General features: G+C 41.3%; 1 protein-coding gene across 1 annotated transcript in view; it reads left to right on the top strand.

Moving 5' to 3' along the window:
• Positions 1-53: 53 nt before the first annotated feature.
• Positions 54-15443, top strand: part of PRKCA (protein kinase C alpha) — a 302661-nt gene continuing 287271 nt past the window's right edge. The window contains exons 1-2 of the mRNA XM_025196266.1: positions 54-121; positions 3342-3373. The gene's annotated coding sequence lies outside the window, so the exon portion shown is untranslated. The remainder of the gene's footprint in view (positions 122-3341; positions 3374-15443) is intronic.

Consider the following 15443-nt stretch of genomic DNA (forward strand, 5'->3'; position numbering starts at 1 on the left):
CGCGCTTCGCCCGCAAGGGCGCCCTGCGGCAGAGGAACGTGCACGAGGTGAAGGAGCACAAGTTCACCGCGCGCTTCTTCAAGCAGCCCACCTTCTGCAGCCACTGCACCGACTTCATCTGGTGAGAGACACCCCGCCGCCGCCGCAAAAAGTTTGCCCGCAGCTGCTGGGAGCGGGCGGTGGAGGGAAGCCCTTCCCACAGAGCAGGGACTGGGCGTGCAAGCCCTGCTCCCTCGCCTCCCGTGCCCGGAGTGGGGCGAGCGTGCAAGCCACACTTTTTGGCATCCCGTGGGGCGAGTGGGTGTGCACACCTGTGTAGCACAGGTTCGTGTCCACAACAGAAAGGGAAGAAAAACCCAACTTATTTGCTGAGGGAGAAAGACTGGCTTGCTGTGTACACACCTCTGGGAAGCGGTGTGCCCCGCTCGCGTCCTTTTTGTTCGGGGAGAGCGACCTGCCTACGCTCAGGGGAGGCTGCTCTTCTCCGCACGGCCTACTCCACGATCTTTCCTTTCCCTCTTCACTGTAACCCGTGCTCCCAGGGAAAGACGTGCTTTGAGTCCGTGAGCACGCACAAAAGACGTGTGGGAGGGGGAAGGCATCCAACCGAAGACCTAGGGTCAGGGAGAAACTGCTGAAATGGACTGCAGAGCGAGGTAGAAAAAGGAGAAAAAAAAAAAGATCTGGCTTGTCAATCTGTGACCACTCAATTGCAAAACTAAATTGAGTCAAAGTAAGGGAATTAACCCCCCCCCCCAAAATCCAACCCCGCAAACCTGCTTTAAAATTAATCCAAAAAGAGTTGGCAGGTGTGAAAGAAACGCTACAAGATTATCGTCGCCTGTGTTTGTACAGATAAATAATGCAGGTCTCTCTCTTTTTTTTTTGTTTCTTAAACGCTGTCATGATAAAAGGTACCTGATTACAGGATGCGTTTGGTAGTGAAAGGATATCCTGTCACTGGCAGGTGGCAAGCGTAATTGTACTCTGTTGACTTGTCAGTCCCCTCTAGGAAACCAAGGAAGCTCTTAAATATTTTTAACGCAGCATGCAACAGTATCGGTACACTTGTTTTTTGGCTGATTTAAAGTGAGGTGAAGTATTGATACTTTAACGCACGCAGCACAGCAAATGCGGCATATGCAGAAATACGTGAAGGCACACAAAACTACTGCACGTGCCTTCGCAGGCAGAGCCGGCCTCAGGGAAAGGGGTGCCCAGGGCCTCGCTCTTTGGCACGGGCGTGGGACGGGCTACACTGGCTCGTTCCTGCCCTCCGGGCCATGGCATCCCACGGGCAGGGGGCAAATGAGCCACACTGCTGCCCCTGCCCATGGTGGTGCCTCAAGGACCTGGCTGGGGAAGGGGCTTCCAGCTTCACAGCCCCCAGCCCATGCCGAGCTCCTCCTGAGCAGCTGCTGGAGGCAGGGATGGGCGGGCAGGGTGGCGCTCCCCTGACCGGGCACCCTGCACAGTTGCCTGCGTCGCCCACCCGTGAGGCTGGCTCGGTCACAGGGTACACGCAGAAGTATTTGAGGGCACACCTGACTGTTGAATGAGCTTTCACAGAACTATTTCCTAAAGAACAGCAGAGATTAAAATGGAGTTGATGACTATTTCAGATCATTTGTGTGTGTCAGGTACAGTCATTATCATTTTTTTTAATGGAATAAAGTCCCTATCCTTTTTTTTTTTCTTTTCTAATTTGCCACTTAAGAATCCAGCCAAGTAACCAATTGTTTTTTAGAGTTGCAAATTGATGGAATTTTTTTCTAACAAATTTAGCTTTCTTGTGTGCGTGTGAAACTCAAAGTTAAAAAAGAACATGTATACTTTCGACTGCATAAAACTGACTGAACTATGAGCCAACACCTTTCAGCCCAAACCCTAAGGAAGATCAGACTATCTGATCACAGTTGTGTAGAAATAGTCACTTAAAAAAAAAAAAAAAGAAGCTAAAAATAGTTTCAGGTTCTTAGTCCTATTAGTCAGTTTGTTTTTTTGCCATCGTATTTGTATATTGTTAAAAGATAACTTTCACTTCCGTCTTGTAGAGCTATTTACCCAAACAGGGAAATTACCTGTACACAAAATACAGGCAAAGTAGACAAAAACAAATAAAGTTATCGTCCTGTTTGAATTCCTTAATCCTAGACATCTCATGTAACAGCGGTAGGTAAACACATTCAGGTAGAAGTGGGATGGCTTTTGTAAAGTTGAGTGTCTCTGTAAGATCAACACTCAGTTCAATACTCAATTTGAAATAACTTTTTATGAAAGGTTACATGGAGTTTTAAATTATTAACTTCTCAAAATCAACTTAACATTTAGGTATGAAGAAAATGTTATTATTTTTTTAGCTGTAATTATTTAAAACTGAACATCCTCCTTATTGTGGCTAAAGAGGCCTATGCAGTTTACCATCCTTTGCTGTATGTTGGTCTTTGGATTTGATGAGTTCTCTCTCTCTCTCACCATGATCCCTCTCAGCTACGTGACAAATGGAAAATGTTTTGAAAGAACCAGAATACTTGTAAACTCTCATAAATGAGAAACTTGAAACATTTATTTGTGTTGGCAGAGAGCAATTAATGTCAAAATCCAACATGAAGAATCAAGGTAGTGTTTTGCCTTGACTGTAAAACATTATGCATTTATACATACTCGTACATATGTACTTAACCGCGGACATAGTACAACAAAAGAATTGAGATGTTATATAGTTATAATTTATGGGAATCATTCAAGAAACCAGGAAGTACAGTAGCAACATTATTAATGTAGGGGCCATTATTAACGTTTCTTTGTGAACAAAAGTGTCTTTGAATTTTTACTCAGTAAGACATGCCCACGGGCAAGCCACCATCCTCCAACCACTACCTGCATCAGTTTGCTGGTGTCTTTCTTTTCAAGCCAGTGCGTGTTGTTGAATCTCGATGTGGACGGTAAAGTTCAATTTAGAATCCAAACATGTTTCTTTTTATAGCCTCTCTAGCAATTGGAGTATTTATAACATCACTGTTAAGTATAGCTGTGAAATGAATTATGATGTTATATAATACTCACAGATGACACTCATTGTGGAGCCAGAATTTCTTGTGAAATAATAAAAATAAGACAGAATAAAAAGTGTTGCCAGAAGCTGAAAATTGTGTTATTTGGAAGCTGCTGCTTTTCGTTTTGACATGGATAGGACAATATGTGATTTATATTATTAAATCTGTTGCTTTCTTATCAAAACCTGTAATCATATTTTTGAATGTGAGAATTTTTTATGTTAGTAAAAAGAATCAATAACTAAATATGTTTTAAAAGTTGTTTTTTCTCTCTTTTCTTTGCAGGGGGTTTGGGAAGCAAGGATTTCAGTGCCAAGGTAAATCACAAATGTTTTATTGACTGGCAAATAATGTCACTCTTGATTTTAAATCCAGCCAAAGGAAGAAAGACATAGCAAGAAGGAAGCAAATACTTCTGAAAGCTTCCCGAATGATCTCTTGTGTAAATTGGAAAGGAGTATTGTTTAATTGGCAAAATAACTTTTAAAAAAATGTAAAAGATGCCAGCAGGAAGTTTCTTTAGCACTCAAATTGAATGTCATATAGTCTTTATAGGCAGACACGGTTCTTTGGGTAAATGTGATAGCTTTTATTAGACCAATTAAATAGTTGCAAAAATAGTTCTTTGCAAGCTTTCAGTCACAAGCACCCTTCTTCAGGCAAAGAAAGGGTGTTTTTGCCTGAAGAAGGGTGTTTGTGCCCCAGAGCTTGCAAAGAACAATCTTTGCAACTATTTAGTTCGTCTGATAAAAAATATCACATTTACCCAAAGAACTTTGTCTGCCCATGTCCTTAGACCAGCACGGCTATGGCCAACAACCCTGATATAATCTTTATGTGGCGTGGCCTCGAACTTTTTATTAAAAGAATTTTTATGCATTTGGTATTTTGCAGAGACCATTTTTTCCTCTTCTCAGAAGCCACTGCTTGTGTGGGTGTGCTGGAAAATGGAATCACTTTTTAGTCATATGGTTTTTCTTTTCATGTCCCAGTCATTTTGTTTTTTTTAATCTGCATTCATTATACAAGACAAATAGGTCTTTGGTTTGCCTGCATTTTAATCTCTGCAACACCTAGCTATATGGTATGGTATACTGATTTTTTTAAATGGTGAATATAAATAACTTGCTCTCAGCATTGCTATGATTACAATAACCATGACTTGTTAGCAACTGGAAGTTGTTATACTAGGATAGGTGGTAAAGTGTTACATTGTTTCATGCCATTGTAAGCTTTATAAACTGCACAGTTGCCAAGAGCTTTTTATGTGTTTCTATGTATCGATATGCTTTAATTTCTGATAAATGAGCTATTCGATTGTTGCTCCATGTGTACCCATCAGCTCGCCTTCTGGCCATTTGGCTGGTTAAACCTTTTATGATTGTTTACTTATTCTTTAACCCACATTTTTCTGTTCCAAGTACGGATTTTATTTTTTAATTGAAAACGAACACATAGTTGTGAGATTCTCAAGCAGTGGTGAGTATCTAGGGAAACTTCAGGTAGGGGAACAGTCGTATATGGTCAGGTTGGCAAGGAATAGAGTTGAAGAATGGGCATGAGCTAGTTCAGAAAGTAAGCACATCACACACTCGATCCAAAATCTCTCTTTTCTCCCCCCCTCCAAAGTAAGCTAGTTGAGTTAAATCATATTAGAGATCTTTTAAAATTTCCTCATAAGCCAAACTAACTGTGAGGAGGAAGCTTTGCCTGCAGAAGGGTTATTCCCTAACTGCATTATGCAAGATTTCTTTAATCTTCCTCTGAAGCAGCTGATTCTCACCATTTTCAAACATTAGGAAGTGGACTACTTGATACATGGGTTAGGTTCATCATGGCAATTCTTCTTTCCAACTTTTAATCTTTTATGGTTGGAGTTTATTCTACATTTAAGCTTGCTGAATTAATTTATTTTAATATTCTAAGAGTTGTTCTCTTTATTAAGGGCCAATGTATAGACAGGGGCCAGTCCTGGTCATCATCTAAACTATAATTTTTCAAGAAATTGCACTATGGCAAATGTGGTAATAATAGCTTTATTTTTGCTTTTGTGGTAGTATTACCTGGTGTCTTGGATATCCTACATCATTTTTCCATTGTATCCAAGTAGCATCTTTGTCATATTATTAGATACCTTGTATATCATCATATTGGCTGTACTTTGACATGGTCAAAAGTCAGGAGACTCTTGTTTTGGTTATAATCCTTGGTGGTATACCACATTTCTCTATTCTTAAGGATGTGTGCACCAATTACAATAGTCTCTGATCTTTCCTGCTGCTGTCTCTAAATCATGAACTTTGAGAGTTTAAATGAAAGTGAAATAACACTTTTTAGATAATGCCACAGTGTGTTGCCTTGAAAATTAGCCCTTTTCACCTATGACGCTTTGACTGAATTGTATCATTTTAGTTCAAAACTAGTTCTGTAGTAGTTAGTTTTCCTTTTCTTTTTTCCCTTCCTCCTTGCCCATTTCCTTTTTAATTAAAGGAAGAGAGTTACGTTTTGGGCCACACTGCTGTATTCCTATTAGTCTGAAATAGGAAATTGACTTAAATCCTGAGGATTGGCCATGGTGGCATTAACTGCTGTGAATAAAGGAAAATGTAAGTTTTGCCAAATCTAATGGCATTAAAGAAGGATGCAAAGAAGAAAAATAAAAACAAGAAAATACTGGATAGTGAGAGCATGGTATAATAGGGGGCCTACTCCAGGCCAATCTCACCAGGCCACCCACTCCTGGCAGGGTGCAGTTTTAGGTCATACCCAGGACCAGGAGCCTCCTGACCATTCCCTACAGCTCCTCCCTTACCTCCAGATGATCCCAGCAGCCCTCCAGCCAGGCAGTGTTGTTGCCTGGCCCCCAGTAGTGAAATGCCCTGTTTATATGGGCAGCCCTGACTCTAAAATGGCTGACCTCATCAGGCACCTGTGGGCTGCTGCCTTCTGACCCTTAAAGTGGCAGGCACCAACAGTGTCTCGACACAATGGAGATGGAAATTCAGAAGTAAAAGGGATGTCTTCCTTTCACATGCTGAAGGCTAATGAAAAAGCCATGAATTTTATCATAATTATGCAGAGTTCTTTAAAAAATGTATGTGCTTGGTATGGGGTTCTTCTTTGTGTGTTTGTTTTAATAAATCAGAGTATAAAGTTGCATGTGGAAAATCAAGAATTAAATACATTTAACTAACTTTAGTGAATGCTAGCTTAATATTTCACTTTGTGTATTCATATTTACCTTCTCAAACCTATTCCATACATCTACTGCATCACGGGCAAGGTAACAATATAAGGCTACACTAAAGGCCCAGCTCCCAAATAAAATGAATCACTCAATGACACATTACCAATGCAACAGTAAACAAAATACATTATTATCCAAGATGCTACAGAGAAGCACATCTTTAAAGTCAGACAGTGCCCTTAATCCACATGGAATGAGAAGTTAATTAATTATTGATTTACCATGCAGAACTCTTTAACTCTCTATCTTTTTTTTTTTTTTAATAATAAACCAAATGATTGTACTTTGGAAGGCAGGATTACTTTTCATTTTTACACTTATAATTGTACCTGCCATAAAGTCACTATTAAATATACTGAATTTTGAATTCATTGCTGCCTTGGCTTATTGAAAGGCCCTGAAAAAGAAGTAAATCTAAAGCAGGCAGGCAAGTGAAAGCTAGAAAGAGAAAAGTAACGGAGAGATCAAAAATGAGAGAATGAGGAACTAAAAGGACTGTAAGATATAAGTTATAAGGTAGCTTAAAGAAAAAACACAGGATTTTTTTTGTTTTTCTTTAATAAAGTGACTACATTTAGAGAACAGAATGAAATAGCTGAAGAACACAATGAAAATTTCAGAATGACAGAGAGAAAGGAAAAATTATTATAGTGACAACACTTAGGACATCTATAGTTCTTGGCTTGTCAGAGTTTCCATTATAAGATACCATTACTTAAGGCTGTTTTCATCTCTTTGTGAAACCTCCTACTAGACTGAAACTTGACATTAGACAGATTTCGCAGTTTGGGAGATTTTTTCTTAAATGTCAAAGTTGTCCTATATTGTTGTGGCCTTAAATTATAAAATGAAGAAAAACAAGGTCCTTAGTAATAACACAACAAGCTAATTGCTTTTGAATATTGCTGCTCCAGATGACCCTAACTGTTTGGGCCAAGACTTAGCAATTAAGTCCAAGTCTTCTGTACATGCATTGATATTAACTGTTACTGGTAATGCTGAACAAAGTCTAGCTATATTCTACATGCTTTCAGTTTCAAAGGTGCATGCAAAAAAATTCACATACAAAGTAAAACTCTTGGAAATAGTATCCCCAACTGGTTTATTTTGAGTCTTTTTCTGAATTCTCTGTCCTTTGCTGTAAAGTGTGCTGTTACACTTATACAAAAGAAAAGCAAGTAATCAAGAACATTATGCGTTCATCCTGCGGTTCTATTCTTCACTTAATCTGTACTTAAACAGTCAAATACTGGTTGATTTTTACCCTGTTGGAAGTGGGCCTGAATACAAGCAGTCCATCTGAATTTCTTCTGACTTGTGAATATTTTAGATTTTGGTTTGAATCTAGATGTGAGCTTTGTAATGTGGTTGCAGCTCTTTTCAGTGTACAAGACAAAAATCTTCCATCTATTGAGTGTTGTGTGGGTTTTATGTGCCAGTCATTTGGGAGATGCATGTTTTATGGTGAACAGGGGATTGGAGAATGGTTGTTGACTGTATCCATGAGAAGTACAAAACTTACAAGATGTAAAATATTGCTGAAAAATGAGAGTTGGGACAGTCAGTACACTGAAGTCAATGACATTTTTCTGTTGACTCTGTTTTGATTGGATTCTGGTTCCTTAGTCACACCTATCTTTATATGGATACTCTGTAGAGAGGATCATGTGCTTGACTTGACATTGCATAGAGCTGAGTGTGTAACTGTCAATGTCTTTTCTTTGGACACTTGGATATATAATCAACCTCTGCAAAATTTGTTTAAAAAGGAATACTCTACATAAAAATGGTTAATTTGGATAGCCAACAAATAATATTAATGTCTGCTTAAGCTGTTTTCAGAGACTCATCTTCTGGAAACAGGACTTTTTCATCTTTATAGGTGTTTCTACACATGCTTGGGGGTAGAGCTCTAGTTAAAGTGCCTGGAGTGTATCGATGTCCCTGTGCTGAAAAATGGTGGTGGGGTCACTTTAAAGCTCAGCTCGTCGAATGAACTTTGAAAAATGGCGGCGGAGGCGCACTAGAGTCGGGACACTGATACACATGATGCTGGAGTCTGCTGGAGTGCAGAGTCCATTAATTGAGTCTGCTCTAACGCGCTGTAATTATAGCACGTGGAAGCAGCCTCACTGCATGGGTGTAGGTGCCCTATGTGTCAGCTTTTTATTGGTTGCTGTTTTGTAATGCAGACGTCAGCGGAAGGTTGTAGAAGCAGGTTACGATTTCGTTTACATTGTCAGGCAGGACACCAATCTGGCTATGTGAATAAAAGGTGGTATTTTAACATACAACTTGAATAGTTAAAAGTAGAAATGGCAAATCAAGTTCTTTTGGTGCTGCTAGATTATGAATCTCTCTCTTTTTAAAAGATGCAAGGGTTTTTTTGGTGATATGTTTTATTGGGCCAATTATATGGTTGGGAGAGAGTTGTTTTCAGGCACAAGCTGCCCTTCCTCATGTCTGGGAGAGAAGCAGATGCAGCATGCATAATCCATTGAACTATGCATTTTTCCTACTCTTGCTGTTCCTTTTCCATTGCTTTAGTTTGTATTGAGATTGCTTCGTTTTTTTTACACATCGTTGCATCTTGTCTTAACTAGATGAATAAACCCTTGTTCAAAAAGCTGACCATGCAGTGCCCAGTACGTAGCACAACAATCTCCAACTTTGTTCGAGGCCTCCAGATATTGCTGTAGTAACGCAAACACATAATATAAGAAAATCAGTCGGTACAATGACATTTTGCTGTCCTTGCAGATACCTTAACTGCATATAAAGAAACTGCTGTGCAAGACCCATTTCATCAGTCTGTTTCACCTACTGCTCATTCTCTGATCTCCTCCAGAATAAACCAAGGTCCTTGTGTCAAGTTGTTTTAAGCCTTTTTTTAGTTTTTCAGAGAGTGAAAGAAAACTTAATTTGTTGGACAGAAACTTTCTATGGTGTGGAAGGGAAAAAGCACCCTTCTAATAGTAGCTGTGTGCTGTATCGGTAATCTGAAGGGAGACCTTTGAACTCCTTGACTGTAGTGCGTACTGATGCCAAGTTTTACTCTTCGAGTTTGCATAGAGGAAGTGTCAGTACTGTCTATGTGCATGTGAAAGGAGCTGGACTGCTCCAACTTGCTATTTTTCCTTCTGGCCTTTTCATTCGCTAACTTGTATTGCTTGGTTCCCGTCCTGTGAGGATTGTACCTTGGCTCTTTCTGTCTTCTTAATAATTAAAAAAAAAAAAGTATTTCAGCACTGCTGCTTCCTTTTCCCAAAACTTGTGATCAAGGGGAGAGAAAATAAAAGATTGATGTCAAGGGAGACAGTCCTTGGCACACTCAATCGAGCCTAGAAAGTCTGTAGGTAGATGGGATGCTATCAGTGGTTCTTTGAACAATGCATTTCTGTAATGCGCCCTTTATGCAAGTCATTTCAGAGTAGCTTTGTAATACAGTTTTCTTGAATATTCACTATTCATATTCTTTAATATTCACTTCTGCAACCCTGATGTTGAGAGAGAAATTCCACCAAAGTAAGTGGAAGTGTGCTTGTGGATACTTTCTGTATAGGAGCAGGACTTCATTTGAGTGAAATCTGTTGTAGTTGAGAACCTAAATACGTTTTTTTCTCTTAAGTACGGTTTAAAATAGATGACCTTTGTTACTTTTTATAGAAGATTTGCCTTGCACTCAGCTTTTCTTTTTTCTAGACTTTTTTTCTTCTCTTCTCAATACATACCCGAAGTAAAGAGGAAACATGACAGTAATACTGGGGAAAGCTGTGTTCTGTTCCCAGACCTCTAGTACATCTGTGAACACAGTTTGCAGGGAGAAAATCAGGAAGTCAGAGGTAAAGAATGAGTTGCATCTGGTGAGGGCGGTTAAAGACAACAAGAAGAGTTTCTGTAATGAGTATATTGGCCAGAAAAGAAAGACCAAAGAAAATGTGGGTCCATTGTAAAACTGTCAGGGTGAACTCTTACCAGAAGATGCAAAGGAGCTTGAACTACCCAACAGTTACTTTGCCTCAGCCTTCACAAAAAACAGGCTGCAGCCAGACAGTGAACAGGGATTATTTGGATAAGGAAGGGGGACAAGTTGAGGGATGAGGTAAGAGGAGAGACGGCCAGAGTGCCTTTGATGGGTCTGAATGAATTAAAGTCAGTAGAACCTGATGAACGTCACCCCAGGGTGCTGAAGGAACTGGCAGAGGTCATCTCTGAGCCCTTGACAATAATATTTATGCAGTTGTGGGAGGTGGGTGGGGTGCCAGAAAACTGGAAAAGAACCAAAACAGTAAAAAACAGATCCAAAAAGGATTACCCAGAGAGCTACAGACCAGTTAGCTTCACTTCAGTACCTGACAAGTTACTGGAGCATATCCTAAGCATCTGGAAGAGGAAAGGCTGATCACAAGCAGCCAGCATGGATTTACTAAGAATAAATCATGTCAAAGAAACTTGATCTCCTTCACTGACAGAGTAACTACTTGGGTGGATGAAAGGAATGGTGTGGACACAGTATATCTGGACTTTAGCAAGGCTTTTGACAAGGTCCCACATGACCTTCTCATAAACAGATTGGAGAAATGTGCGCTAGACAAAACTGCGATTAGGTGCATAGACAGATTTGCTCAATAATTGCAAGCAAAGAGTAATTATACATGTGTTCATGTCAGAATGGCAGGAGGTTTCAAGCAGAGTCCCACAGGAGTCTGTGCTGAGCCTGGCGCTATCCCCTGCGTTTATTCGTCATTTGGATGCTGGCATAGAAAGCTTCTTGATGAAGTTTGCAGGTGACATGAAACTGGGAAGGGTTGTGAACACATTGGAGGGCAGGAGCACAATTTGGAGTAATCTTGATAGATTGGAAAGCTGGTTGGTGCTAACAGGATGAAGTTCAGTGCTGACAGATGCAAGGTGCTAGGCCTCGAAAATAATAATAATAAAAAAATACAAATACACATTGGGTGACACCTGACTGGGTGGCAGCACTAAGGAGAAGAATGTGGGAGTATTGGTAAATCACAACCTCAACATGAGTCTACAAACAGCTTTTGATACGGTCTCCCACAGCATCCTTGCAAGCAAGCTAAGGAAGTATGGGCTGGATGAATGGACTGTAAGGTGGATAGAAAACTGGCTGGATCATGGGGCTCAGAGGGTAGTAATCATTGGCTCAATGTCTAGTTTGCAGCCAGTATCAAGTGCAGTGCCCTAGGAGTTGGTCCTGGGGCTGGTTTTATTCAGTATCTTCGTCAATGACACGGAAGATGGCATACAGTGCACCCTCACCAAGTTTGCAGATGGCACCGAGCTGCAGGGAGCCGTAGAGATGCAGGAGGGTAGAGCTAGGATTGAGAGAGACTTAGACAAATTGCAGGATTGAAATCTCATGAGGTTCAACAAGGACAGTGCAAAGTCCTGCACTTAGGAGGGAACAATCCCATGCACTGGGACAAGCTGGGGGCTGACGGGCTGGGCAGCAGCTCTGCAGAAAAGCACCTGGGGGCTGCAGTGGACGATAAGCTGAATAGGAGCCGGCAGTGTGCCCTGGTTGTGAAGAAGGCTAGCGGCATCCTGGGCTGCATTGGTAGGAGTGCTGCCAACAGGTCAAGGGAAGTGATTCTTCCCCTCTTTTCAGCACTGGTGAGGCCACATCTGGAGTCCTGTGTCCAGTTTTGGGCCCCCCACTACAGAAAGGATGTGGACAAATTGGAGAGTGTCCAGCAGAGGGTGGCAAAAATGGTTAGGGGTCTAGGGCATATGACTTCTGAGGAGAGGCTGAGGCACTGGGCTTATTTAGTCTGGAGAAGAGAAGACTGAGAGGGGATTTAATAGCAGCCTTCAACTACCTGAAGGGGGTTTGAAAGAGGATGGAGCTGGACTGTCCTCAGTGGGGGCAGAAAAATGAGCAATGGTCTCAGGTTGCAGCAAGGGAAGTTTAGGTTAGCTATTTGGAAAAACTCTCTCACCTGTAGGGTGGTAAAACACTGAAACGCTCAACCCAGAGAGGTTGTAAAACCTCCATCCTTGGATGTTTTGAAGACCCAACTAGACAAAGCCTTGGCTGGGATGATGTAGTTGGGGCTGGTCCTGCTTTGAGCAGGGGGGTGGACTAGATGTGACCTCCTGAGGTCCCTTCCTACCCTGTGATTATATGAAAGGGCAGATGCAGTTCTGGGATGCGAAGCATTAGGTGCAAGACATGAGAGGTGATTGTGACTCTTTACTTGTCTCATGTTAGGCCTCCTGTAGAGTATTGTGTGCAGTTTAGGGCTTTACATTTGAAAAGGATGTGGAGAAGTTAGAGAGGGTCCACAGGCAGGTGACAAAAATGATAAAAAGGGCTTGGAAGGCAAGTCACATGGGGAAAATTTGAAAGGAATAGGCATATTCAGCTTGTGGAGATGGCACTTAAGAAAGGACATAATAGCAATCTTCAAATAGCCGAAGGGCTGCCAGACAGAAGGAGGAAAAAAACCCTTTTCTGTGGTGCTGCAGAAAGTAGGACACAGGCTAATGGTTTGAGTTGCAGCCAAGTAGGGTTAGGCTGGATATCAAATAATATTTCTTCACTGTTAGCGCGATGAGGCTGAGGAATAGACGCCCAGGGAAGTTGTGGACTCTCCATCCCTGGAGGTGTTCAAGAAGAGGCTGGACAGGCACTGGTTCATGATGATTTAGGAGTAGCTACGTCTGTGCTCTAGTAGGGTATTTCCCACGCTTCTGGGCTTTGCTGCTTGCCACATGGGGCTGGGAGGGAATTTTTCCCCGTCTGGTTGCTACAAACGTTAGGGTTTTTCTTCTGATGTTTTGGGGGTTGTGGTGTTGTTTTTAAAAGCCTTCTTCGAAACCATTGAGTGTTGCCTGCAGCCAAGGCTGGGGATTGTGACTGGTGTGCCAGTGCTCCTGCTGGGACTTAAACCCAGAAGTTTCTGGCTAGAGGGTTTGCCCCTCCACTCAGGGTCAAACTGGTCATCATATTTGGGGTCATTAAGGAATTTTACCCCTTGGGCAGATTGGTATGGGCTGCGGGGGTTTGCCTTCCTCTAGTGGAGGGCATGGCCCTTTTTCTCAGGTTTCTCGAGTGTATTTTAACAACCACATAGCAGCAAAACATGGGCTGCTGTGGTCCCCTGGCTTTACCTGTGGCAGTTTAGGTAGGGTGTTATGTCTTGTGGTTGTGTCAGGGTTGACTGTAGTTTTGGTAATAGGGTTTCGATAGGGATGCTCCTGGCTCCGGCAGGGGTCAGATTAGCTGGCCACTGGAGGGCCCTTCCAGCCCTATTTCTCTGAGTTGGTGGTTCTCCATGATTTTAAGTTACTTGCACTCTCATCCTGCATTAAGAGCAGCACTGTAAGGCTCCTGGTGAAGTTACTGTTTTTTGCTGGAATTGGGGTCTTAATATCTCTGCAACTTATTTTTATATGCTAAGGGTATACAATCCATCCTTCCTTCCTTCCTTCCTTCCTAGCGGTGCTTTCATGTTTGTAAAGTGCTCAGATACTATGATGATACATACCATAGAAAAGGCTATAAATAAAGTAAAATAAAAACAGGTGCGTGATAATGAGCTTTTAATTTATTCAAAGAGTAAAAATGCTTTATAAAATAGGAAAGTGCGTCATTTACTTGTTTTCCAAGTAAATTTCCGTGGGAAAATCTGGGGTTATTATATTTATTGCCTTTTGTTGTTTAAGATATGACTCAGGCCTATACAGAGAGAATTACATTTTGAATCACTCTAAGAAGAAAAAATATTCTTGAATTGTTTTGAATGATCTTCAGAGCAGTACCTCCATCTTCCCCCTTCCTATACTTGTCGTGTGACCTTTTTTTGCTTGAACAGGTAGCTACCCTGGTAATTTTTACAGTTAAAGCAAATTACTATTTCATTGCCCTGGATACGCGTCTGTGTTTCTGTGAAGCCCTGCACTTTCTAATTAAGTATGTGTGAGCGATACCTGATTCAGAGATGACAGACAAACCAGTTTTAGTCCTGGGCAGACAATTTCAGTACGTTCTTTATTTTTCCTTTGGGCTTTGCACAATTGCACAACAAAACACCACAACACATGCTGATTATTGAACCGTGTCATCGTACATTTAATGCAAATGAACTTGCAGAACAGCATTTCTTAACTGAGATCCAGGGAGGTTCATGTATCTTTTTATTTTAGTTTTTAACTTTATTTCTTTCATTTTTGGATGGGTAATAAATAAAACCTTTTAAAGGCCTAGCCTCCCTCCCCCACCCATTAGTCACATAATTCTTCCTATTATGGGCATGAAAGTAAAGATGAGTACTCATGTGAGTAAAGATTTGTTGGAAATAGTCCTTAGAGACAAATCCTGAGAGGTAATGAAAACTCAGTTCTGCCAAAAAAGGTCAAAATTGGTTAAAGTGCAAGACAAGAAGTCTTGAATGCTCAGGAATTGGTCATTAGATGTTTACAGGTTATTGCTCCTGAAAAAGCAGGACGGAAAATGAAACCTGTTTTGTAGATTTTCTGTAAAAGGCAGTCCCTGTGCCAGGCAAACATTGGGTGTGCTTACAGACGTGGAAAAAAACCCAAACAGTGCTTTACTTTCAGCTCGGGATGCCCCCGCACTAAGCATCGCGTACACCCAAAAGAGGAATCACGTCAGTTTGACCTGGCTCACCCAGCGTCTGTATAGCTTACGTGCTTCAGTGGGACTTTTTTGGCACTTTTATCTAGTAGTTGATTCAGTCACCTATTAAAAGTGCCCAAAAGCCCCGCTGAAGCGTGAGAACTATACAGATGCCGGGGGGGGGGGCCAGGTCAAACTGACGCGATTCCTCTTCCAGGAAAGTGCAGGTTTTTGGGTTATTTTTTCCCTCCCACGTCTGTCCGCATCCTTAAATATGATCTGTCTATATAGTCTAGTTTATAATTTCACTGGATTTGGCTAAAAGTCAAATAAACAGAGGAACCAGTTTTGATTGGTCCTTTGTGCAGCTGCATAATTTGGCCTTTATTGTACTGAGTGGGGGGGAGGGGTGTAATTTTTTGACAGTTTCTTCAAATGTATTTATGCATGCTTCTTTTTGCCTGGCTTTGCCTTTGCTTTTGTTTTTTCTCTTCCTACTGAAATATTTTTTTTCCTGAAATTGCATATTATT

Source organism: Alligator sinensis, unplaced genomic scaffold (assembly GCF_000455745.1).
Source record: "Alligator sinensis unplaced genomic scaffold, ASM45574v1 scaffold282_2, whole genome shotgun sequence".
Taxonomy (NCBI): domain Eukaryota; kingdom Metazoa; phylum Chordata; order Crocodylia; family Alligatoridae; genus Alligator; species Alligator sinensis.